At 46.9% G+C, this 26,173-nt stretch overlaps 1 long non-coding RNA gene across 1 annotated transcript; it reads right to left on the bottom strand.

Moving 5' to 3' along the window:
• Positions 1 to 19,099: 19,099 nt before the first annotated feature.
• LOC125506070 lies at positions 19,100 to 20,651 on the bottom strand. Its single transcript, XR_007282579.1, has 2 exons — positions 20,302 to 20,651; positions 19,100 to 20,198 (listed from the first exon to the last, which is right to left on the bottom strand). It is a non-coding gene; the product is annotated as an uncharacterized LOC125506070 (long non-coding RNA).
• Between the last annotated feature and the right edge of the window lie 5,522 nt (positions 20,652 to 26,173).

The following is a 26,173-nucleotide window of genomic DNA, read 5'->3' as shown; positions in this document are numbered from 1 at the left end:
ATGATGTCGCTAGGCACCTTGAGCGGGGGGCACGATTGCTTCGCTTGTTCGCCGAGCTGGGCAATTTGTTTCCCAGCTGCTCGTCGTTCTTTCAGCCTTTGATCACTGACTATACTTCCCGACCGCTCCGCTTCGGCCCATGTCTTTGCAATAATACGCTCATAGTTGCCTTTTGGCGGAGACTTGGGTGGTTTTGCCAGGGCAGCCAGAGTGCGCTTCACTTTCACCGGATCTACCTTCTCCTCCGGAGGTGGATGTCTCTTTTCTTTCAACCCTTGAAACCAGTCATCCACTTTGGTTCGCGCGATCTTCACGTTCTCCTCCGGGGTCCTCTCGTATGGTAACTTCTGTGGACTCTTCAGAGAAGGACCGAATCTGTATGTCCTCCCGCCTCTGGTTGTACTGCTAGACGCCGGCCGAGCAGACGAAGCGGTTGTCTTCTTTACTTGTTTACGAGGCGGAGGAGAAGGACTACGACACGCCGGAGCAGCTGCCGGAGCGGCGGCGGGTCTCTTCCGCCCTTGCTAACGAGGCGGAGAAGGAGGAGGCTAGCTGCTCGGGCGCGCCGGCGCAGGCGGAGTGCCGCCACGCGCCGGAGAAGGAGCCGACCGAGGGCCCTGATCGTCACTCACCGGAGGAGGAGGCGGTGGAGGAGGCGGAGTGCTCTGACTCGCCAGAGGAGGAGGAGGAGGCGGAGGCATCCAGTTCGGAAGGTTGATGAGCTCCTTCCGCCATAGGCATGGAGTCTTCAGAGCAGACCCCAGCCGAGTCTCCCCTTCACCGGTAGGGTGGTCAAGCTAGAGGTCCTCAAATCCCTCCGTTATTTCATCCACCATCACCCTAGAATATCCTTCTGGAATCGTCCGGCAGTGAAAAGTTGCGCCGGGTTCATTAGGATAAACAGAGCCAACAGCCGCCTTGACCTTCAAATTCATCCATTGCGTCATAAGGTGGCAATTTTGAGACTCCGTGATAGCATCCACGGGATAGCTGGCAGGAGCCGTCAAGGCATGCTCCGGCTAAAGCAGCTCAGTGGAAGCCACGCTGCTTCTGCGCTGAGATGGCGGGGTAGCTTCGGCAGTACGTTTGCTGCGATTTGCTTCTCGTTCCTCTATCGCGTCCACCCTTGCTTGCAGCGCCTGCATTTGGGTCTGCTGCACTTTTTTCCTCCTCTCATGGGATTTGTAACCGCCTGCGTCCGGAAACTCAACCTTCCACGGAATGGAGCCTGGCGTGCCTCGTGTCTGTCCAGGGTGCTCAGGATTCCCGAGGGCCATTGTGAGCTCGTCGTTCTCTCTGTCTGGAAAGAACTTCCCTTGCTGCGCTGCTTCGATATACTGCTTAAGCTTCCTGACTAGTATGTCCATTTGATCGTTCTTCCAAATGCACTTCCCTGTTACAGGGTCCAAGGTTCCGCCAGCCCCGAAGAACCAAGTCCGGCAATGGTCTGGCCAGTTAATTGTCTCTAGTTCGATCCTTTTATCGACCAGATCATTCTCAGTCTTGGCCCACTTAGGCCGGGCTACGAGGTAGCCACCTGACCCCGTGCGATGGTGAAGCTTCTTCTTCGCAGCATTTTGCTTGTTTGTCGCCGACATCTTCTTACTCTTTTCTGATGTCTTGTGGGCCACAAATGCGGGTCAGTGATCTCTGATCTTCTCATATCTACCCTTGAATTCTGGTGTCTCATTATTTTCGACAAACTTATTCAGCTCTTTCTTCCACCTCCTGAATAGTTCTGCCATCCTCTTAAGAGAAAAAGACTTGATTAATTGCTCTTTAACTGGGTTCTCTGGATTATTCTCTGGAAGTAGGGTAAAATTTGACTTCAGCTCAGTCCAAAGATCATTTTTCTGCATATCATTGACATAAGACACCTCAGGGTCTTCTGTAGCCGGCTTAAACCATTGTTGGATGCTTATCGGGATCTTGTCCCTAACCAGAACCCCGCACTGAGCAAAAAATGTGTTCTTTGTTCGGATGGGTTCAATCGGTTGGCCGTCGGGCGCGATTGCTATGATCTCAAACTTTTCATCCGAGCTCAACTTTTTCTTCGGGCCTCGTCTCTTTACCGAAGTTGTTCTCGATCCAGAGGGCTAGAAAAAAGAACAAAGACTTAATTAATATGTGTACATACCAAAACAATGAATGCATCAATCAGCTAGTCAGCACAGGCTTAACTAATATATATACCTGGCCGGACTCGGTTCGGTCACCGGAGCCGTCATCACGGTCTCCTTCTTGCACCGACATTGGGTCGCCGGAGCCGTCCTCATGTTCTTGTTCTTGCACCGGCATTAGGTCACCGTAGCTAGCTTCTTCACTCTCTCCTTCCAGACCATCGGTGTCGTTGAGAAACAACGAGACGGCATCACTTCCTTTTGCGATTATGTCCCTCAACAACGCTTCTTTTGCTTCGTCTCGGGCGGTGTCCATAGTTTCTACAAATATTTACAACATGGCAATTATTATTCAAACATGACAGATGGATATATTAGTGGCAAACGTAGAACTAGCTACCTAATCATAGTAAGGAATCATATATATTAATTAGTGGCCTCGACGCTGCTTCTCTAGGGTTTGGGGTGGCCTCGACAACGCTTCAAGGGTTTGGGGTGGCCTCGAGAATGCTTCAAGGAGGGGGTAATATCGACCCCCCCCACGTGTTGAAGCTATCAGGAGGGGGTATATATCGACAACGACGACACTACATCTATGTCCCTCGACGACCCTCGTTCCCGATAAAAAAAAGAGGAAGAGGAAGAAAACAAAGAGGAGAAGAAAGAATAGAGGAGAAGAACTCCTCTATTCTTTCTTCTCCTCTTTTTTTTCTTCCTCTTCTTTTTTTATCCTCTTCTTCCTCTCATGTTCGAGAGGATCGCCGAGGGGTCGGGAGGTTGCCTAGTGTCAAAGGATTCAACAAAACCATGTCTTCATCATTACGCAAAAGTAACAGGTGCATGATGGTACGAAGCTCTCCAAAGTTATTTTGGAATGGAGTCCTAGATAGGATAATTCGCTTTTTGGTATAAAGTTCAACAAGAACCTTCCAAATATCGTTATTTCGAAGGCCTTTGCTGAAATTCATACAAAAAGGCAAATTATCCTATCCGGGACACCATTCCAAAATAACTTTGGAGGACTTCGTCATGCCCTGGTTACTTCCGGCTAATGATGAAGCCATGGATTTCTTCAATACTTTGACACTAGGAAACCTCTCTCGACCCCTCGGCGATCCTCGACCCCTTGAACCCTCGACGACCCTGGAACCCTCGACCCCTAGACGACCCTGGAACCCTCGACCCTCGATCCCTCGACCCTATAGAACCCTCGAACCCTCGACCCTGAAACCCTTGACCCTTGACCCCTTAACGACCCTCGACCCTCTACCCTAGTTCCCGACCCTCGACCCCTCGGCGATCCTCGACACCCTTGTTCCCGATAAAAACTAAGAAGAAGAAGAAGAAGAAGAAGAAGAAGAAGAAGAAGAAGAAGAAGAAGAAGAAGAAGAAGAAGAAGAAAGAGGAGAAGAAGAAAGGAATAGCTAGAGGAGAAGATCGAAGAAAAAAAAGAAGAAAAAAAGAGAAGAAGAAGAAAGGAATAGTGGAGAAGAAGAAAAAATAGAATATTTTCTATTTTCTCTTCTTCTCCACTATTCCTTTCTTCTTCTCCTCTTCTTTTTCTTCTTTTTTCTTCTTCTTATTTATTTCTCCTCTTCTTCCTCTCCTCTTCTTCTTTCTAAGTCATGCTTATACACACAGAGTATTGGTCCCGGTTCGTACCCCTCTCGACCCCTCGTCCCTCTCTCGACCCCTCGACGACCCTCGTCCCTGATAACATTTTTTTCTCCCCTCGACCCCTCTCGACCTCTCGTCCCCCTCTCGACCCCTCATCATCATCTATCACCCCCCTCGTTTTCTTTAGCATATATCCATGAACAAAAAATAATTCATATATAGAAAAAATGCTATATGAACATACATACATATGAGCATATACAGAGAGCATATACATAGCCAAATCCATATACAGAGAGCATATACATACATACGTACATACATATGAGCATATACATACATACATAGCCAAATCCAAATACATATGAGCATATACATACACATATGAAATGTTTTATCACACACAGAGAGGAGCGGCGGCGGCGGCGATGGTCAGAGCGACAGGGATCGATGGGAAGGGGCGGGGAGCTCACTGGGGACGCGACAGGGAGGAGGCCGGGGACGGGGAGGAGGCCGGCGACGGCGCGGGGGAGGCCGGCGACGCGGCGCGGGGCGACAGGGAGGGGGCCGGAGATGGCGCACGCAGCGACGAGGAGGAGGCCCGCGACGGTGCACGCAGCGACGGGGAGAAGGCCTGCGGCGGCGCGGGGCGATAGCGACGGGGAGCGGGCGACGACGGGCTCGGGGCGGCGACGACGACGACGAACGGCCTGGCGGCGTCAGGAGCGAATGGGAGCGGTTGGCGAAATTTTCACAGGTGCTACCTTATATACCCAGAGCAATGGTCCCGGTTCGTGACACGAACCGTGACCAATGCACACCTATGGTCCCGGTTCGTGCCACCAACCGGGACCATAGGTCTCTTTTCAGCAGTCGAAAGGGCGGGAAGCAGAGGCCTATGGTCCCGGTTGGTGGCACCAACCGGGACTAAAGGGGGGCATTGGTCACGGTTTGTGCCACGAACCGTGACCAAAGCCCCCTTTAGTCCCGGTTGGTGCCACCAACCGGGACCAATGGCCTTGTGCTGCCCCGCGCCCAAAAGTTTAGTCCCACCTCGCTAGTTGAGAGGGCTCGGGAGTGGTTTATAAGCGCTGCAGCGCCCACCCTCCCAAGCTCCTCTCAACTGCAGGCTTTCGGGCCTAATCTGTCACTGCAATGCCTGTGGGCCTACTGGGCCTGGTGCGGGCCTGAATCCTGGCCCATGGTAGGGTTTCTAGTCGTATTCAGACCGTGGTGGCCCAGAAGGTGGCATTTTTTTGTTTTTTGTTGCTTTATTTTTTTTTCTTTTGTTTTTTGCTTTATTTTTTAATTCTTTATGGTTTTAGTTTTAGAAAAAATATAAACTTTTTGTTAATGCCATTAGTTTTCAAATTTGAAAACACTTTTTTAGTTTTTTTGTTTTCTTTGTTGCTTTATTTATTTTATTTTGTGATTAACTTTACTATAAAAATAGTTTTTTCCTGTTTTTTTGATTTGTTTTTTGCATTTTTTTTTGCTTTAATTTTTAATTCTGTTTGCTTTTAGGTTAGCAAAATTATAAGCTTTCTGTTAGTGCCATTAGTTTTAGAAAAATTATAAACTTTCTGTTAGTGCCATTAGTTTTCAAATTTGAATAGTTAAAATTTGAATTCTTTGAAAATTGTTTGAATCACAAGTTTGTGATTAACTTACTAAAAAGATGAGAATAGATGCGCTTATAGAGAAAATTTGATGCACTTCGTGTACAAAATGGACAATCACTTTCGAAGTATCAAAGTTTCGGACAATAACTGCGCCACATCATTGGCTAGGACGAATGGTTCGTCTATGTACCCAAGATTGTTTAGATCCACTGTTGTCATACCGTACTGTGGGTCTACCTGTACCCCGCCTCCTAACATATTGATCCATTTGCCTCAACACATAAAACCTTGAACCATAAGACATGAAAGCATTTCAAATGAACTCTGAAAAAGTTGAAAGTTGGGATGGTATCATAATTTCACCCACATAGCATGTGCATGTACAAAACGGACAATGGTAGCATGTTCATGTGTTACAAAGTTGGCATGGTATCATCATAATAGTTGCGGGAGAAAGTCTTCACTTTTTCTTCGCTTGTGTCATTTGCTTATTGCGCCGTAACCATGGATAATCTTCATTGTTTATCAGGATGCTTGGGTCAGCCTTGACATTGAAGGGAGGAATTTCATGAAACTTTTCATAATCTTCAGACATGTCTGTCTTGCCGTCCACTCCCAGGATGTCCCTTTTTCCTGAAAGAACTATGTGGCGATTTGGCTCATCGTATGATGTATTCTCTTCCTTATCTTTTCTTTTTCTCGGTTTGGTAGACATGTCCTTCACATAGATAACCTGTGCCACATCATTGGCTAGGACGAACGGTTCGTCAGTGTACCCAAGATTTTTCAGATCCACTGTTGTCATTCCGTACTGTGGGTCTACCTGTACCCCGCCGCCTAACATATTGACCCATTTGCACTTAAACAAAGGGATCTTAAAATCAGGTCCGTAGTCAAGTTCCCATATGTCCACTATGTAACCATAATATGTGTCATTTCCACTCTTGGTTGCTGCATCAAAACGGACACCGCTGTTTTGGTTGGTGCTCTTTTGATTTTGGGCGATCGTGTAAAATGTATTCCCATTTATCTCGTATCCTTTGTAAGTCAATACAGTCAAAGATGGTCCCCTGGACAACAAGTACAACTCATCACAAACAGTGTTGTCACCTCTGAGACGTGTTTCCAACCAACTGCTGAAAGTCCTGATGTGTTCACATGTACTCCAGTCGTCACACTGCTCCGGGTGTTTGGAGCGCAGACTGTTCTTGTGTTTATCGACATACGGGGTCACCAAGGTAGAGTTCTGTAGAACTGTGTAGTGTGCTTGAGACCAAGAATATCGGTCCCTGCATATTATTGAGTCTCTTCCAAGAGTGCCTTTTCCAGTCAGTCTCCCCTCATACCGCGATTTAGGAAGACCTATCTTCTTAAGGCCAGGAATGAAGTCAACACAAAACCTGATAACAGCCTCTGTTTGATGGCCCATGGAGATGCTTCCTTCTGGCCTAGCGCGGTTACGGACATATTTCTTTAGGACTCCCATGAACCTCTCAAAGGGGAACATATTGTGTAGAAATACGGGCCCCGGGATGACAATCTCGTCGACTAGATGAACTAGGACGTGCATCATGATATTGAAGAAGGATGGTGGGAACACTAGCTCGAAACTGACAAGACATTGCGCCACATCACTCCTTAGCCTTGGTACGATTTCTGGATCGATCACCTTCTGAGAGATTGCATTAAGGAATGCACATAGCTTCATAATGGCTAATCGGACGTTTTCCGGTAGAAGCCCCCTCAATGCAACCGGAAGCAGTTGCGTCATAATCACGTGACAGTCATGAGACTTTAGGTTCTGAAACTTTTTCTCTGGCATATTTATTATTCCCTTTATATTTGACGAGAAGCCAGTCGTGACCTTCATACTGAGCAGGCATTCAAAGAAGATTTCTTTCTCTTCTTTCGTAAGAGCGTAGCTGGCAGGACTTTTATACTGCTTCGGAGGCATGCCGTCTTTTCCGTGCAAACGTTGCAGGTCCTCCCGTGCCTCAGGTGTATCTTTTGTCTTCCCATACACGCCCAAGAAGCCTAGCAGGTTCACGCAAAGGTTCTTCATCACGTGCATCACGTCGATTGAGGAGCGGACCTCTAGGTCTTTCCAGTAGGGTAGGTCCCAAAATATAGATTTCTTCTTCCACATGGGTGCGTGTCCCTCAGCGTCATTCGGAACAGCTAGTCCACCGGGACCCTTTCCAAAGATTACGTAGTGTAAATCATTGACCATAGCAAGCACGTGATCACCGGTGCGCATGGCGGGCTTCTTCCGGTGATCTGCCTTGCCTTTGAAATGCTTGCCTTTCTTTCGACATTGATGGTTGGTCGGAAGAAATCGACGATGGCCCAGGTACACATTCTTCCTGCATTTGTCCAGGTATATACTTTCAGTGTCATCTAAACAGTGCGTGTATGCGTGGTATCCTTTGTTTGTCTGTCCTGAAAGGTTACTGAGAGCAGGCCAATCGTTGATGGTCACGAACAGCAACGCCTTAAGGTTAAATTCCTCCTGTCTGTGCTCATCCCACGTACGTACACCGTTTTCATTCCATAGCTGTAAAAGTTCTTCAACTAATGGCCTTAGGTACACATCAATTTCGTTGCCGGGTTGCTTAGGGCCTTGGATGAGAACTGGCATCATAATGAACTTCCGCTTCATGCACATCCAAGGAGGAAGGTTATACATACATAAAGTCACGGGCCAGGTTTTGTGATTGTTGCTCTGCTCCCCGAAAGGATTGATGCCATCCGCGCTTAAAGCAAACCATACATTCCTTGGGTCCTTTGCAAACTCATCCCAGTACTTTCTCTCGATTTTTCTCCACTGCGACCCGTCAGCGGGTGCTCTCAACTTCCCATCTTTCTTTCGGTTCTCACTGTGCCATCGCATCAACTTGGCATGCTCTTCGTTTCTGAATAGACGTTTCAACCGTGGTATTATAGGAGCATACCACATCACCTTCGCAGGAACCCTCTTCCTGGGGGGCTCGCCGTCAACATCACCAGGGTCATCTCGTTTGATCTTATATCGCAATGCACCGCATACCGGGCATGCGTTCAGATCCTTGTATGCACCGCGGTAGAGGATGCAGTCATTAGGGCATGCATGTATCTTCTCCACCTCCAATCCTAGAGGGCATACGACCTTCTTTGCTGCGTATGTACTGTCGGGTAATTCGTTATCCTTTGGAAGCTTCTTCTTCAATATTTTCAGCAGCTTCTCAAATCCTTTGTCAGCCACAGCATTCTCTGCCTTCCACTGCAGCAATTCCAGTACGGTACCGAGTTTTGTGTTGCCATCTTCGCAATTGGGGTATAACCCTTTTTTGTGATCCTCTAACATGCGATCGAACTTCAGCTTCTCCTTTTGACTTTCGCATTGCGTCCTTGCATCGACAATGACCCGGCGGAGATCATCATCATCGGGCACATCGTCTGGTTCCTCTTGATTTTCAGCAGCTTCACCCATTGCAGCATCATTGGGCACATCGTCTGGTTCCTCTTAATCTTCACCAGCTCCCCCCGTTGCAGCATCACCGTATTCAGGGGGCACATAGTTGTCATTGTAGTCTTCTTCTTTGCCGTCTTCCATCATAACCCCTATTTCTCCGTGCCTCGTCCAAACATTATAGTGTGGCATGAAACCCTTGTAAAGCAGGTGGGAGTGAAGGATTTTCCGGTTAAAGTAAGACCTCGTATTCCCACATTCAGTGCATGGACAACACATAAAACCATTCTGCTTGTTTGCCTCAGCCGCATCTAGAAACTCATGCACGCCCTTAATGTACTCGCTGGTGTGTCTGTCACCGTACATCCATTGCCGGTTCATCTGCGTGCATTATATATAATTAAGTGTCCAAATTAATAGAAGTTCATCATCACATTAAAACCAAAGTGCATACATAGTTCTCATCTAACAACATATAGCTCTCCAGAGCATCTAATTAATTAAACCATACATTGAAACTATGTAAAACATTTCAATGCGGAAACAAATGCGATCATAATCGCAACCAAGGTAACAATTGATCCAACGGCATAATGATACCAAGCCTCGGTATGAATGGCATATTTTCTAATCTTTCTAATCTTCAAGCGCATTGCATCCATCTTGATCTTGTGATCATCGACGACATCCGCAACATGCAACTCCAATATCATCTTCTCCTCCTCAATTTTTTTTATTTTTTCCTTCAACAAATTGTTTTCTTCTTCAACTAAATTTAACCTCTCGACAATAGGGTCGGTTGGCATTTCCGATTCACATACATCCTAGATAAATAAATTCTATGTCACGTTGGTCGGCATAATTTTCATAAACAATAAATGAACCAATAGTTATAAAGATAATATACATACCACATCCGAATCATAGACAGAACGAGGGCCGACGGGGGTGGATACCAAAACCATCGCACTATATAAGATGCAATAATAAAAGTAAGAAAATGATACAAGTATCTATCTAAACATACAACTAAGAATATTTTTCCTTTTAGAAAGAAGATAAGAACAAGAGGCTCACCACGGTGGTGTCGGTGATGAGATCGGCGCGGGTGATCGACATCGGTGAAGACGGGGACGGGGCGTGACGGACCGCTAAATCTAGACAAATCTCGAGGAAAATGGAGCTTCGAGGTCGAGCTTCGAGAGGAGAAAGCTTAAGTAGTGTGGCTCGGGCATTCCATCGAACACCTCATGTGCATAGGAGGTGAGCTAGAGCACCACAAAGCCCTCTCCCCCTCGGCCAGAGAAAAATAGAGCACTGGGGTGCTCTGCTCACGAGCGAGGGGTATATATAGGCACCTCATTGGTCCCGGTTGGTGACATGCGCCGGGACTAAAGGGGAGCCTTTGGTCCCGGTTCAAGCCACCAACCGGGACCAATGATGGTGGGCCAGGAGCGAGGCCTATTGGTCCCGGTTCATCCCACCAACCGGGACCAAAAGGTCCAGATGAACCGGGACCAATGGCTCACGTGGCCCGGCCGACTCCCTAGGCTCACGAACCGGGACCAATGCCCACATTGGTCCCGGTTCTGGACTGAACCGGGACTAATGGGCTGATCCGGCCTGGACCAAAGCCCTGTTTTCTACTAGTGGGAGTAAGCTAGGGCTAGCCTTGTTCTTCTTCCCCCTTTAGAGAAACAGCTCAAGGAGCAAGCTTGTAGCCACCATTGTTGGTTGAGTGATCATGCGGAGACCCCGCAGAATAGGAGTAGGACTGTTATCTCTTAGGAGAGCCCCGAACCTGGGTAAGATTCGCAGGCGGGCATGTTTGCGCGTTATCCCGTTTTATGGCACCGACGACCTATTATTAGCCCTCTTCATGATAAGCCATTCGTTGCCATATCTCGCACGACACCCCCAACATAGGGGTCGTGCTTGGGCCGCGGTAGGATGAGATGAGCCAATGGTGGAGGTAGGTCTCGTGGAGAGGGACTGGGGCGCCGGCCTCATCGACGACGTCGCCATTGAAGCCCTTGATGGCCACATGGCCGCGGGGGAAGTCCACGTCGTAGTACCACTTGTTGACGACGCCGCCGGGGCGGAGGAAGAAGGGCGGGGACAGGAACGTATGCGTCTTCAACACGTTGACCGCTTCCGTCGTCGGAAGGAAAGCGGCAGCTGCTGATGAGATGTGACGATGATGCCCAGGAGCATGCCCGTCCTCATCTTGTCACCTACTGCTGCTGTTGTTGACAGTAGAAAGTACAAATGATTAAGACAACTGAAATTAACAATACGTATTACTCTACTGATGAGAGAGAAGGAGCAAATAATTTAACTCCCTCAAAACTAACAGATTAGATTTGGCTTATTTGTGGGAATGCAAATACTTGGATTTCGTCCATATATTCTTAGTCTGAACCAGGCAAACTACTTGAAGAGATAGATAGAGCCTAGCTAGCGATGCATTCTTCAACCAAGTGAAACATGGCAAAGCTAGGGAACGAAGCAGAGGTGAGAACAGAGACAAGTGGAGAGGACGGGCACCGCTAGCTGCTGGCTGGCCTGCTGCATGCTATCCGTAGGTGTAGGTGTGTGTATGGTGCACTAGAGCACGAGCACCACTGGCTCTTATAAACTGGGCGGGTAGCTTGGTTGCACGACGGTAAGCTAGTCCACGTCGCCAACCACATGCTACAGTGATGCACAGTAGTGAAAACGAAGAGAATGGCTACCAGCCTACCCTGCGTCCATGCCCTATCTGTAGGTGTAGGTGTACGTATGGTGCACTAGAGAGCACGGGCACCGCTGCCTCTTATAAATTAGGCTAGTAGCATGGCTGCACGAAGGTAAGCTAGTAAACGTCGACACCGCGGAAGGACCCAGGCCAACTTCACGCCACAGTGACGCACACTAGTAAATAGTATTACTGTAGCTACACTCCCAAAGGTACGTTTGTCAGTTTTCGGGAATATCACCGTTGTCGTACGTGGGCAAAAACGACAAATTTGATCTATGAACGAAAAAAATTCACAAAATAAACTGCGCTTGAAAAAATTTCACTCCACTGACTCTTTAGTGTGACGCCCGACAGTCAAGCGTCACACTATATTGTGCAGCGCCTAACTGACAGACGCTACACGCCTATCTAACGTCGCACTCTAAATTGTCTAAAAATTACTAAGTTAGTGTGTAACGCCTAAGAATTAGGCGCTACACTATATAGCGAAGCGCCTATACGTTAGGCGCCGCACTATTTGCATTAGGCCCCTCCCAATGCTCCACCTTGTACAGGTGCTAAGCCTTCCACGTAGGCAAAAAATCTGATGTGGCATGTTATTTAAGAGGAGAGAGATGAGTGTTGTGACCCCAAAAAGAAACAATGCTAAGAGCATCTCCAACAGCCGCGCAAAACTAGCGTAGCGCCGCAAATTAGGCCGTTTTAGCGCGCGCGCAACGCGGCGGGTCGCTCCAGCTGAAGCGCAAAAACGGCGCGCGCGCTATAACGGGTTGGGCGCGCGGTCGAAAACACTTAGCCGCGCGGTGTATTTCGGGCGCCAGCTACAGCGCGCGGCACACTCGAGCGCTCGCGCCGCACTCTCTCCTCTCCTCGTCCTACGCCCCGTGCACACAGGCGCCCTGCCACCCACCCATGGACGCGCACACCGGCGCCCCGCTCACCCCGCTGTACAGCCGCGACCCCCCCCCCCCCCCCCCCCCCCCCCCCCCCCCCCCCCCCCCCCCCCCCGCTGCCGCCGCCGCCGCAGCCGCCGCCGCCGCTGGAAACCCTAGCGCGGGAAGCGCTGGCGTCGCCACCGCCGGAGCTCTGCCGAGCGTCGGCCTCGCGCGCAGCCTCTTCTTGCCGCCGCGGATGACCACGGCGCCGGGTGGCGTCGCGCCGGCGCCGTCCCGTGCCGCCGCCGCACCGTCGAAGAAGGTCCCCAATGCGGCGCGGACGAAGAAGGGCAAAACATCCGCGAAGAAAAACAAGGCGGCGGACGGCTCCGGCACCACGAAGGCGAGGGGAAAGAAGTTTGCAGGGCGTTCGACGGCCGCGGCGGCTTCCGAAGCGCCGGCGAGCTCACTCGTTGAGCCGGCCGCCGATGCGCACCACGTGTTTGACGAAATGCCCCCAAGGTGAAAAAATTTCCAACTTTTCTTTTCTTCTTATTTTTTCAATGCATCATCATCACATATAGATAGCTTATTTGCATTGTTCAAAAAACTTTGTAGTCTCAACAATGATGCATACATGTCCACTATGGGTGTTGGGTCCAACAATTCGCATTGGTCTCAAACCAATGACACCCATTTCGAAGACCATGAGTTTGAGGTGGACGAGGAGGGTGAGGGAATTGTCGAAGCGCCGAAAGGAAGAGCGGGCAATTACTCAACCAACGACGACAAGTTACTATGCCATACTTATTTGCAAGTGTCGAGGGATCCATCCATTGGAGGTGATCAAAGTAGAGACGCGTATTGGGGGCGAATGAAAGAACACTTTGATGCTCACAACTTGAGTGGAATTGACCGCTCCGAGAGATCACTTCGGTCCCGATGGTCGACAATCAACTCGGATTGTCAAAAGTGGACGGCCGTACAAAAGGCAGTTGACAAGATTAACCCAAGTGGCACAAATGAGGATGATCGAGTAAGTGGCATCTCATATATGTTCATCATACTTGTTTTTGGTGACCGAAGTGCTAACTTGTTTTGTTTTTCTTTTAGTACAACATTGCACAAAACTTGTTCAAAGAAGAGACAAGGACAACCAAGAAGGGGAAGATCAAGAAAGGCAGGGTCTTTACCTTGCCTCATTGCTATGAAGTGTTAAAGGATGATGAGAAATGGAAGAAGCGTGATGGTTTGGAGGATTTGCATTTGAGCAACAAACGGAAGCGAGCAATTGAGATGAATGATGATGATGAGGAGGATGATGCATCAAGTGATGACGGCAAGAGAAGCCCCACACCCAACTCGGTTTCATACTCGAAGCCAAAACGACCGGATGGGTGCAAGAAAGACAAAACCGAAAAGAAGAAGAGGAAAGGAGATGATGAGCTCAAAAATGCTATGGAAGCTATTGTGAAGGCAAGGGTCGAAGCCAATGAGGTGAGGAAAATGGCAAGGAACCAAGATGTCGTGGCCGAGGAGAGAAGGGTGGCGGCCGAGGAGAGAAAGGTGGCTTTGGAGGAGAGGAAAGTAAGCAACGAGGAGCGAGCTAAGTTGTTGGAATGGGAGAAGCACTTATTCTTCTTGGACACATCTAACCTCAATGCGGCGCAAAAAGAGTATGTCAATCTTGCCCAATAAGAAGTCTTGATCCAAAAAAGAGCCTTGGTTCGTGCAATGGGTGGCGGTGGCCTCGGCGCCATGGGAGGCATGGGTGGCTTCGGAGCCATGGGAGGCATGGGTGCACATCCGGCCGCCATGGGAGGCATGGGTGCACCTCCGGCCGTCATGGGAGGCATGGGTGCACCTCCGGCCTCCATGGGAGGCATGGGTGGCTTTGGAGCACCCTCCGACGCTATGGCCGCCATGGGAGGCATGAGTTTTGCTTCTCTCATGGGAAGCATGGGTGCACCTCCGGCCGCCATGGGTGCAATGTCTTTCGATGTGCCTTCTCACACACATTCCCATGAAGATGCCGTTGAATATCTTGCCAACACCGTCGGAGCTTCACATGATGCGGTGCGTGATGAGGAGAGGGAGGAAGATTCATCTTCGGAGGCGGAAGAGTCGTCTTCGAAAGATGAGGACGAAGACGAAAACGAGGAAGATGAAGATTGATGTGTCTTTCATGTCTTGAACTTTTAGTTTGCATTTGAACTTGGTTGGATGAACTTGTGGGCATGATTTTAAACTTATGGGCATGAACTTTTATTCATCAACTTGTTTGTGTCAAATTTCACATGTTTAGTTTTGTCCAAAATATCATATATGCAAAATGCCCGATGAGTCACGTGCGCTGTATTTTTACGCTCTGCTGGAGCGGCGCGCGCGCTGCATTATAGCGCGGCTGCTGGAGCCAGCGCAGGCGGACGCGCAAAACCAGCCGCAGCGCGCGCGGTAAACAGGTTTTTTGCGCGCGGCGCTTTAGCACGGGTGTTGGAGATGCTCTAAGCGCGTGAAGCTATGCAAAACATTTAAATGAAAGAAACCCACCAATACATGAAAAGCTTTAGTTACTAAATTATTAAATGAAGCAAGCTTAGCAACCATAAACTAAGCAACTATACATTGGGAATATAGTTGCTAAGCTATTTAATATGCTTAATATCTCATTTAAGCATCCATGCATTAGGAGCAGCCTTATCCGTGCCGCGTTTTAGTTTTCTGTACCGTGACAGAGACAGGCCTGCCGCTGCTACGGGATGCTCGTCAGCAGCGTAGCTTGTTTTTGTCAGTGATTGTATAGTATGGTCTACTGCTAGCTGCTATAGTATGCTAGCCGGCTAGGCTGGACGAGGTATATTTTATCTTTTTCTTGTTTCTCCAGTAGATGTTTGCTCCCCTCCCATGTACGGCGCTACGACATCTTTCTTGGATTTCATCAACTTTTGGATGTTTCTGCCCTCTCTTTACCACTAGTGGCGTTTGCTACATAATTTGATTCTAATTCATCTATCTACGTTACACCCTCTGCACCGCTGCGTACATGCAAGTAGTGCAGCGCCTATGATCCAGGCGCACGTCTAACGCTCAGGCGTTGCACATTGACTTAGCAATTTTTAGCTATTCCGGAGTGTGACATTAGTCAGATGTATAGCGCCTGACTGATAGGCGCTACACAGTGTAGTATGACGCTTAGCTGTCGGGCGCTATATGAAAGGGTCAGCGAAGTAAAAAAATTTCAAAAACAGTTCATTTTGTGAATTCTTTTTGTCTATAGGTTAAATTTATCGTTTTTGCCTCGTACGTGCACGGGCTTCAGTTTTCGGGAATAGCTACCAGCCTACCACACGCATCTGATCTCCATGTCCTGTTGAACCCAAACCTCGTGACGTACGTGTGACCTTGCAGACTTGCAGTCGAAACAAAGTCTATCAAGTTAAGTAATGTAGTGCTTGCTCTATCTCCGTGCTTCAATTTTAACCGTAAATTTAACTATTAAGACCGATTGTGGTGGGAGTAAAAGTTATATCAGTGAATTCGTATTTGAAAGAAGTTTTTAATTATGTAATTTTTTCTTCCGCCGTAGTCGGTCTCGTTCGTTAAATTTATGGTCAAAGTTCGACCTTGGGAAGCGCGGGCGCACTATATTTTGGAATGGATATGGCTAGGTCTCAGTCGACTGAGACTTAACCAAGTCTAAGTCAAGTAATATAATATGTAAGAAGAGAAAGAAAAACTGAAAAGAATTTTTTTGCACGAATCTCCATGCAAAATCAAAAGAAGATACTATCGACTGAGACATAACGAAGTTTAAGTCGACTGAGATTTAGCAAAACTGTTTTGGAATGAAGGGAGTACTACTTATATCAAGACTTCTGAATAAGAAGTTTTGCTGACCAAAATACTATAAGAGCAACTTCAATGGGACGATTCATTTTGTCTGTTTGGATTATCCGGACAAAAAACGTAGCCCAACGGGGCGACCCAAACGGACGCACATGTCCGCCTGCTGTGTCATCCACCCCGACCCAAACTGAGCCTAAATTTGGGCCACAAATGGGTCCACGACGGACAAAAGTGGACGCTCCTCTCGTCCACTGCTACCCTTCCGTGTCCGCCCTAGTCCTACTAGTCAGCGACACAGCACGAGCCGCTCGGGAACTACAGCGAGATTCCCACCCAGTCGAGCGCCACCACGAGCTACCGTCCTCGACGACGAGGCCTCCGGTCACTGGTCATGCCGCCGCCCATCGCTGCGTACCAGGGAGATCTCCGCCGCCCGCCGCGCTCAATAGGAAGAACTCCGCGGAGCAGCAGTACAAGCACCTCGGGCGGAGAAGCTCGTCGGCGCTGCGCGGGGGGCGGAGGAGGGTGGGGCGGCGGGGGCGCGGAGGTCAGCGCCGCCGAGGTCAGTTCCTCCGCCTCCAACTACTACACGTAAACTCGGTAAGCCACATCCACCTCCCTCCCCGCTGCACTGCATCGAGCGGCCCGTGCGGCCGCTCGCCCCGCCCGCAGCTCGCCGCTCACCGCGCGCCTCGCCGCTCCCAGCGCGCGTCGCCACTCGCTGCACCACCTCGTCCGCGCCCGCCGCGCGCCTGCTCGCCCTGCTCATGCCCGCTCTTGAAGACGAAGGAACCCGCGCAGGATGCAACTCCTCCTCGTCCGTCCTCGGCCGCTGGAACAGCCGCCTCGAGTCCTCCGACGTGCGTGTCCGGCTTTGCATCTTATGTGTTGGGTTTATCCACCGGCCGCGCGTGTCCACCTCATATCCGCTAGGCGGACGGACGACCCAAACGAACAAAATCCGGACAAAACCCGTGTCCGTTTGGGTCTCCCTATTGGAGTTGCCCTAAGCCTACCGAATGTATACAATATATAAAGTGGCTAAGCTACTTACAATGTTATTTTTGTTGGGGAACGCGGTAATTTCAAAAAAATATTCTACGCACACACAAGATCATGGTGATGCATAGCAACGAGAGGGGAGAGTGTTGTCCACGTACCCTCGTAAACCGTAAGCAGAAGCGTTATGACAACGCGGTTGATTTAGTCGTACGTCTTCACGATCGACCGATCCTAGTACCGAAAGTACGACACCTCCGCGATCTGAACACATTCGGCTCGGTGACGTCCCACGAACTCACGATCCAGCAAAGTGTCGAGGGAGAGCTTCGTTAGCACGACGGCATGATGACGGTGATGATGATGCTACCGGAACAGGGCTTCACCTAAACACCGCTACGATATGACCGAGGTGGATTATGGTGGAGGAGGGCACCGCACATGGCTGAAAACAATCAACTTGTGTGTTTTAGGATGGCCCCCTGCCCCGTATATAAAGGAGCAAGGGGGAGGCCGGCTGGCCCTAGTGGCGCCCCAAGCACGTTGGGCACACCACCCCCGCTCGGTGAGAACAGCTTTCCGCTGGCCGGTGCATTTTAAGCGGTGTTGTCATGTCACCTCACCACAGTTTGATCAGCATTGGACAGGGCCACTAGCACGTAGCTACAGTAGCTGTCGCTAGGCATGGGCACCACTCAAACTTCTCTGTCCATGAACCGTCTCTTAATCGAACGACCAATCCAAAACCTTAGTCAAAAAAAATCCAAAACCTTAGTTAAACCATTGATTTGTACACAAAAAATGAAGGGTTATGGTTGGGAAAAAGTCACTAACAATAGTTTGCGAAGATGATTCAAACACTCTGTTACATAAATCATTAGACTTCTAGGTCATCTCCCTTCTTGACTATTGCTCTCATTGACTCGCAAGCACATTCTTCCTGTTAAGATTCGCCTTACCTAACTAAGAGTCACCAATGCATCAAAGCTCACACACAGGTTGTGTCATACACACTTTCATAGATTAAGCACAACATATGAAATTGTTTACAATTTCCATCAACTGCTCGCAGAAATGAGAATTTTAACAGGTTGGCATGCAAAAACGAAATGATCACCCCAATACCTCACAAATTACCTATTCATATTCATCAGGAGTGTATAGAAATATATATCATTTACAAACAATTTTCATAAGTCCTAAACCCTAAAACTTGATGTCATGAATGATCATTCATCATCGGGTTATTGAGAATCTTGTCACAGGTTCGCTGTGATATTTTAACAATAAGCAAATACATCACATATAAAAATACTTGAGCTAACACACAACATGTGTTGATGTTGACTAATACACAGATTAAGTTCTCGCACAGAACTAGCAACCATACATAATTGGAACACCCATCGCCCATCTTAACAATTTGACATGGTTCACAAATGGTACAAATCCATTACAATAATTACAAACATATGCTCAAGTCGAATGGATCGCCGACAGGGAATAACAGCCAAAGAAAGAGAGCTTGAGTAGCTTCAACCAGGGAATTTGCTGAATTGGCCAGAAGGCAGTATTACAAGATCACAACAGTAGAAAAATGCATCAGATTAAACGCCTTCTACTTCAGTGTTCATGATACAGACCATATCAGCATGGTTCTGATCAAGAACAGAACAGAAATTGCTTCGTTAGAGGATGCTCTGAAGTAAGTTATGAAGTGAACAAAGAACAAGCCAATCACCCAATGCATTCAGACATGTCAAATTCATTTTGTGAATAAACAAGACCCATCCATCTGGGAACACGAATGATTGACAACCATACAAACGCAGTAGAACACAAATGCATCATCATATATATTTTTTCCTAAATATCTAACCCAGAGAATGTTTCTCGCACAAGGGACACGGAAGCCACGAAATTCGATCTTGTATGATACTGATTTCAGGAGAGAAATGTGGTTATATTCAAAATCTAACAAAGAACAAGGCCGACACATACTATGTTCAGAATTAAAGGTTTTTTGGATGAGAACATTTTAATCTAAAACACCTTCTAGTCCAACCACTTGTAGCTCAACCAGCATTTCCGGCAAGGGATGCGGCCTGGCCGCCACGACACACTTGATCTTCAGCGTTGCTCAAGTCTATGACTCCGGTGGAAAAGGGGTCAACGAAACAAACTGAAATCCATGGAACAGAAAATCTTTGCAATCAATGGTAGGAATTCAAACTTTACCCCAGTTGAATGAAATAATTATGAACCTTGGATTAGCTCAAGAACAGAACATCAAATCCATCATTAAGTTCCAGCAGGATTAAGCATCGATTATCCAAGTTAGAGGAATCCTCAAGACATCAGAAAAATAAGCCGATCTGGCACATAAGCATGGGTATGAACAAAAAAAATCTCTATATTGTCTAAACAAACATCACGGCAAATTCGGATCTGCGCAGCAACAGGATGAGGAGAGACTTATCTAGTTCAGACGAAGGAGATTACAAGCAAACAAAAGAAAATCGCATCTGCACATAAGGAATAGATGGAAGGGGATTACAATAAAAAAAGCAGTCTATTTTTGGATTCAACAACAGAAGTGATATGCATCTCGATCGAGCCATACAGCTAGATCACCCGTACCAAAGGAATAGATGGAACAAAATAAAAATCACCAAAAAAGAGCAAATCTAAAACAGATGAACAACAGCTAGGAGAAAAGCACAAGTAATTGATGTGTGATCCAGCCTCACCGATCGAAACAATGAAGAAAATGATTTTTCCCGGACAGATCCGTAGACGAGGGCCTTGCCCTGGGCAGATCCGGTGTTCTGCAAACTTGAGTCGAGCCGCCGCCGAAGTGGAAGGTGATGCGGGATCCGGGTGATTTGGCCGCCGGAGTGGAAGAGGACGAGTGCTCCGGAGAGCCCAAACCTGTACAAATCAAGCTCCGTCAGTCAACTTTATTCGAACCCGGCACAGGGATTAGGAACACACGATGACCTAAGGGAAAAAAGAGGGCACGGAATACACATACCCGGCGTCTGGTGGACATCTCGCCGGGCAGCACCCCGCCGCCGTCGCCCGAGGGGAGAGAAAATAGGGCAGAGAGGCAAGTCTGTTCCGTGGCTGGGGCTTCTTCCACGGGGGTGGTGGTTTGGGGAGAGGTGGACGACGAGATTCTCCTTCCTGTGCTGATTCAAACGAATAACAATGGGCCAAGAAACTTGGTGCATGACATGTGAGCGAGGGAACAAGAGCAGGCCGATGGGCCAAACATGTACGCCTAGGGTGCAAATAGGTGTATCCCCGACCGTATATGCATGCCTAGCCTGGCAGCAGTCTGCCAATGATCTGACACAATCCACATTCCAAAACCCATTCCAACGACCAGGATTCCGGCCTGCCTGATGCTCGGCCACCAAAAGCCAACGACCAGAGTCCTCCTTTCCTAGTCCTACTAGGAGGAGAAGGGGAAGGAATGATGGGAGAGGAAGAGGAGAAGGAAAGGGGAGCGCGCCCCCCTCTCTAGTCCAATTCGGACTTCCTATAGGGAGGGGGCGCGGCTGCCCCTTGTGGGCTACCTCCCCTCTTCCCTTTGGCCCATGAACACCCAACTTTCCCCGCGGAGGGTTCCGGTAACCCTACGACACTTCGGTTTTCTCCGAAATCATCCGGAACACTTCCGGTGTCCGAATATAGCCACGCAATATATCAATCTTTATGTCTCGGTCATTTTGAGACTCCTCGTCATGTCTGTGATCATATCCGAGACTCCGAACTACCTTCAGTACATGAAAACACATAAACTCATAGTACCGATTGTCACCGAACGTTAAGCGTGCGGACCCTACGGGTTCGGGAACTATGTAGACATGACCGAGACACGTCTCCGGTCAATAACCAATAGCGGAACCTGGATGTTCATATTGGCTCCCACATATTCTACGAAGATCTTTATCGGTCAAACCGCATAACGATATACGTTGTTCCCTTTGTCATCGGTATGTTACTTACCCGAGATTTGATCGTCGGTATCTCAATACCTAGTTCAATCTCGTTACCGGCAAGTCTCTGTACTTGTTCCGTAATGCATCATCCCGCAACTAACTCATTAGTCCCATTGCTTGCAAGGCTTATAGTGATGTGCATTACCGAGAGGGCCTAGAGATACCTCTCCGATACTCGGAGTGACAAATCCTAATCTCGATCTATGCCAAATCAACAAACACCATCGAAGACACCTGTAGAGCATCTTTATAGTCACCTAGTTACGTTGTGACGTTTGATAGCACACAAAGTGTTCCTCCTATATTCGGATGTTGCAAGATCTCATAGTCATAGGAACATGTATAAGTTATGGAGAAAGCAATAGCAACAAACTAAACGATCATCGTGCTAAGCTAACGGATGTGTCAAGTCAATCACATCATTCTCTAATGATGTGATCCTGTTAATCAAATGACAACTCATGTCTATGGTCAGGAAACATAACCATCATTGATTCAACGAGCTAGTCAAGTAGAGGCATACTAGTGACACTCTGTTTGTCTATGTATTCACACATGTACTAAGTTTCCGGTTAATACAATTCTAGCATGAATAATAGACATTTATCATGATATAAGGAAATATAAATAACAACTTTATTATTGCATCTAGGACATATTTCCTTCAGTCTCCCACTTGCACTAGAGTCAATAATCTAGATTACATTGTAATGATTCTAACACCCATGGAGTCTTGGTGCTGATCATGTTTTGCTCGTGAGAGATGCTTAGTCAACGGGTCTGCAACATTCAGATTCGTATGTATCTTGCAAATCTCTATGTCTCCCTCCTTGACTTGATCGCGGATGGAATTGAAGCGTCTCTTGGTGTGCTTGGTTCTCTTGTGAAATCTAGATTCCTTTGCCAAGGGGATTGCATCAGTATTGTCACAAAAGATTTTCATTGGACCCGATGCACTATGTATGACACCTGGATCAGATATGAACTCCTTCATCCAGACTCCTTCATTTGCTACTTCTGAATCAGCTATGTATTCCGCTTCACACGTAGATCCTGCCACGACTCTGCTTGGAACTGCACCAACTGACAGCTCCACCATTTAATAAAAACACGTATCCGGTTTGTGACTTAGAGTCATCTAGATCAGTGTCAAAGCTTGCATCTACATAACCATTTACGACGAGCTCTTTGTCACCTCCATATACGAGGAACATATCCTTAGTACTTTTCAGGTAATTCAAGATGTTCTTGACCGCTTTCCAATGATCCACTCCTGGATTACTTTGGTACGTACCTGCTAAACTGATAGCAAGGCACACATCAGGTCTTGTACACATCATTGCATACATGATAGAGCCTATGGCTGAAGCATAGGGAACACCTTTCATTTTCTCTCTATCTTCTGCAGTGGTCGGGCATTGAGTCTGACTCAACTTCACACCTTGTAACATAGGCAAGAACCCTTTCTTTGCTTGATCCATTTTGAACTTCTTCAAAACTTTATTAAGGTATGTGCTTTGTGAAAGTCTAATTAAGCGTCTTGATCTATCTCTATATATCCTGTTGCCTAATATATAAGCAGCTTCACCGAGGTCTTTCATTGAAAAACTCTTGTTCAAGTATCCTTTTATGCTATCCAGAAATTCTATATCATTTCCAATCAATAATATGTCATCCACATATAATGTTAGAAATGCTACAGAGCTCCCACTCACTTTATTGTAAATACAGGCATCTCCAAAAGTCTGTATAAAACCATATGCTTTGATCACACTATCAAAATGTTTATTCCAACTCCGAGATGCTTGCACAAGTCCATAAATGGATCGCTGGAGCTTGCACACTTTGTTAGCATCCTTTGGATCGATAAAACATTTAGGTTGCATCATATACAACTCTTCTTCCAGAAATCCATTCAGGAATGCAGTCTTTACATCCATTTGCCAAATTTCATAATCATAAACTGCATCAATTGCTAACATGATTCAAACGGACTTAAGCATCGCTACGGGTGAGAATGTCTCATCGTAGTCAACTCCTTGAACTTGTCAAAAACCTTTTGCAATAAGCCGAGCTTTGTAGACAGTAACATTGCCGTCAGTGTTAGTCTTCTTCTTGAAGATCCATCTATTCTCGATGGCTTACCGATCATCGGGCAATTAAACCAAAGTCCACACTTTGTTCTCATACATGGATCCCATCTCAGATTTCATGGCCTCAAGCCATTTCGCAAAATCTAGGCTCATCATCGCTTTCTCATAGTTCGTTGGTACGTCATGGTCAATTAACATGACTTCCAGAACAGGATTACCGTACCACTCTCGTGCGGATCTTACTCTGGTTGACCTACAAGGCTCGGTAGTAACTTGATCTGAAGTTACATGATCATCATCATTAGCTTCCTCACTAATTGGTGTAGGAATCACTGGAACTGATTTTAGTGATGAACTACTTTCCAATAAGGGAGCAGGTAGAATTACCTCATCAAGTTTTACTTTCCTCCCACTCACTTCTTTCGAGAGAAACTCCTTCTCTAGAAAGGATCCATTCTTAGCAACGAATATCTTGCCTTCGGATCTGCGATAGAAGGTGTACCCAGTAGTTTCCTTTGGGTATCCTATGAAGACACATTTCTCCGATTTGGGTTCGAGCTTATCAGGTTGAAGCTTCTTCACATAAGCATCGCAGCCCCAAACTTTAAGAAACGACAACTTGAGTTTCTTGCCAAACCACAATTCATAAGGTGTCGTCTCAACAGATTTAGATGGTGCCCTATTTAATGTGAATGCAGCCGTCTCTAAAGCATAACCCCAAAATGATAGCGGTAAATCAATGAGAGACATCATAGATCGCACCATATCTAATAAAGTGCGGTTACGACATTTGGACACACCATTACGTTGTGGTGTTCCAGGTGGCGTGAGTTGCGAAACTATTCCGCATTATTTCCAATGAAGTACAAACTCATAACTCAAATATTCTCCTCCACGATCAGATCGTAGAAACTTTATTTTCTTGTTACGATGATTTTTCACTTCACTCTGAAATTCTTTGAACTTTTCAAATGTCTCAGACTTATGTTTCATTAAGTAGATATACCCATATCTTCTCAAATCATCTGTGAATGTGAGAAAATAACGATATCCGCAGCGAGCCTCAATGTTCATTGGACCACATACATCAGTATGTATGATTTCCAATAACTCTGTTGCTCGCTCCATTGTTCCGGAGAACGGAGTTTTAGTCATCTTGCCCATGAGGCATGGTTTGCAAGTACCAAGTGATTCTAGAAGTCCATCAAAATGGAGTTTCTTCATGTGCTTTACACCAATATGACCCAAACGGCAGTGCCACAAATAAGTTGCACTATCATTATCAACTCTGCATCTTTTGGCTTCAATACTATGAACATGTGTATCACTACTATCAAGATTTAGTAAAAAATAGACCATTCATCAAGGGTGCATGACCATAAAAGATATTACTCATATAAATAGAACAACCATTATTCTCTGATTTAAATGAATAATCGTCTCGCATCAAACAAGATCCAGATATAATGTTCATGCTCAACGCTGGCACCAAATAACAATTATTTAGGTCTAAAACTAATCCCGAAGGTAGTAGAGGTAGCGTGCCGACGGCGATCACATCGACTTTGGAACCATTTCTCACGCGCATCGTCACCTCGTCCTTACCCAATTTTCGCTTAATCCGTAGCCCCTGTTTCGAGTTGCAAATGTTAGCAACTGAACCAGTATCAAATACCTAGGCACTACTGCGAGCATTAGTAAGATACACATCAATAACATGTATATCAAATATAACTTTCACTTTGCCATCCTTCTTCTCCGCCAAATACTTGGGGCAGTTCTGTTTCCAGTGACCAGTCCCTTTGCAGTAGAAACACTCAGTCTCGGGTTTAGGTCCAGACTTGGGTTTCTTCACTTGAGCAGCAACTGGCTTGCTGTTCTTCTTGAAGTTCCCCTTCGTCCCTTTACCTTTTTTCTAGAAACTGGTGGTCTTGTTGATCATCAACACTTGATGCTCCTTCTTGATTTCTACCTCCACAGCCTTTAGCATTCCGAAGAGCTCAGGAATCGTCTTATCCATCCCGTGCATATTATAGTTCATCATGAAGCTCTTGTATCTTGGTGGCAGTGATTGAAGAACTCTGTCGATGACACTATCAACAGGAGGATTAACTCCCAGTTGAGTCAAGTGGTTGTGGTACCCAGACATTCTGAGTATATGTTCACTAACAGAACTATTCTCCTCCATCTTGCAGCTATAGAACTTATTGGAGACTTGATATCTCTCAATCCGGGCATTTGCTTAAAATATTAACTTCAACTCCTGGAACATCTCATATGCTCCATGACGTTCAAAACTTCGTTGAAGTCCCAGATCTAAGCCGTAAAGCATGGCACACTAAACTATCGAGTAGTCATCAGCTTTTCTCTGCCAGGTGTTCACAACATCTGGCGTCGCTCCTGCAGCGGGTTTGTCACCTAGCGGCGCTTCCAGGACGTAATTCTTCTGTGCAGCAATGAGGATAATCCTCAAGTTACGGACCCAGTCCGTGTAGTTGCTATCATCATCTTTCAACTTAGCTTTCTCTAGGAACACATTAAAATTCAACAGAACAATAGCACGGGCCATCTATCTACAACAACATATACATGCAAAATACTATCAGGTACTAAGTTCATGATAAATTAAAGTTCCATTTAGATAGACATCTCTCTAATCTTCTAAGTGATCACGTGATCCATATCAACTAAACCATGTTCGGTCATCACATGAGATGGAGTAGTTTTCAATGGTGAACATCACTATGTTGATCATATCTACTATATGATTCATGCTCGACCTTTCGGTCTTAGTGTTCCAAGGCCA

This window comes from Triticum urartu, chromosome 5 (assembly GCF_003073215.2).
Source record: "Triticum urartu cultivar G1812 chromosome 5, Tu2.1, whole genome shotgun sequence".
In the NCBI taxonomy this organism is placed as follows: domain Eukaryota; kingdom Viridiplantae; phylum Streptophyta; class Magnoliopsida; order Poales; family Poaceae; genus Triticum; species Triticum urartu.
Note: the sequence above shows the minus strand (reverse complement) of the source record. Positions and strands in the feature narration are given on the sequence as shown.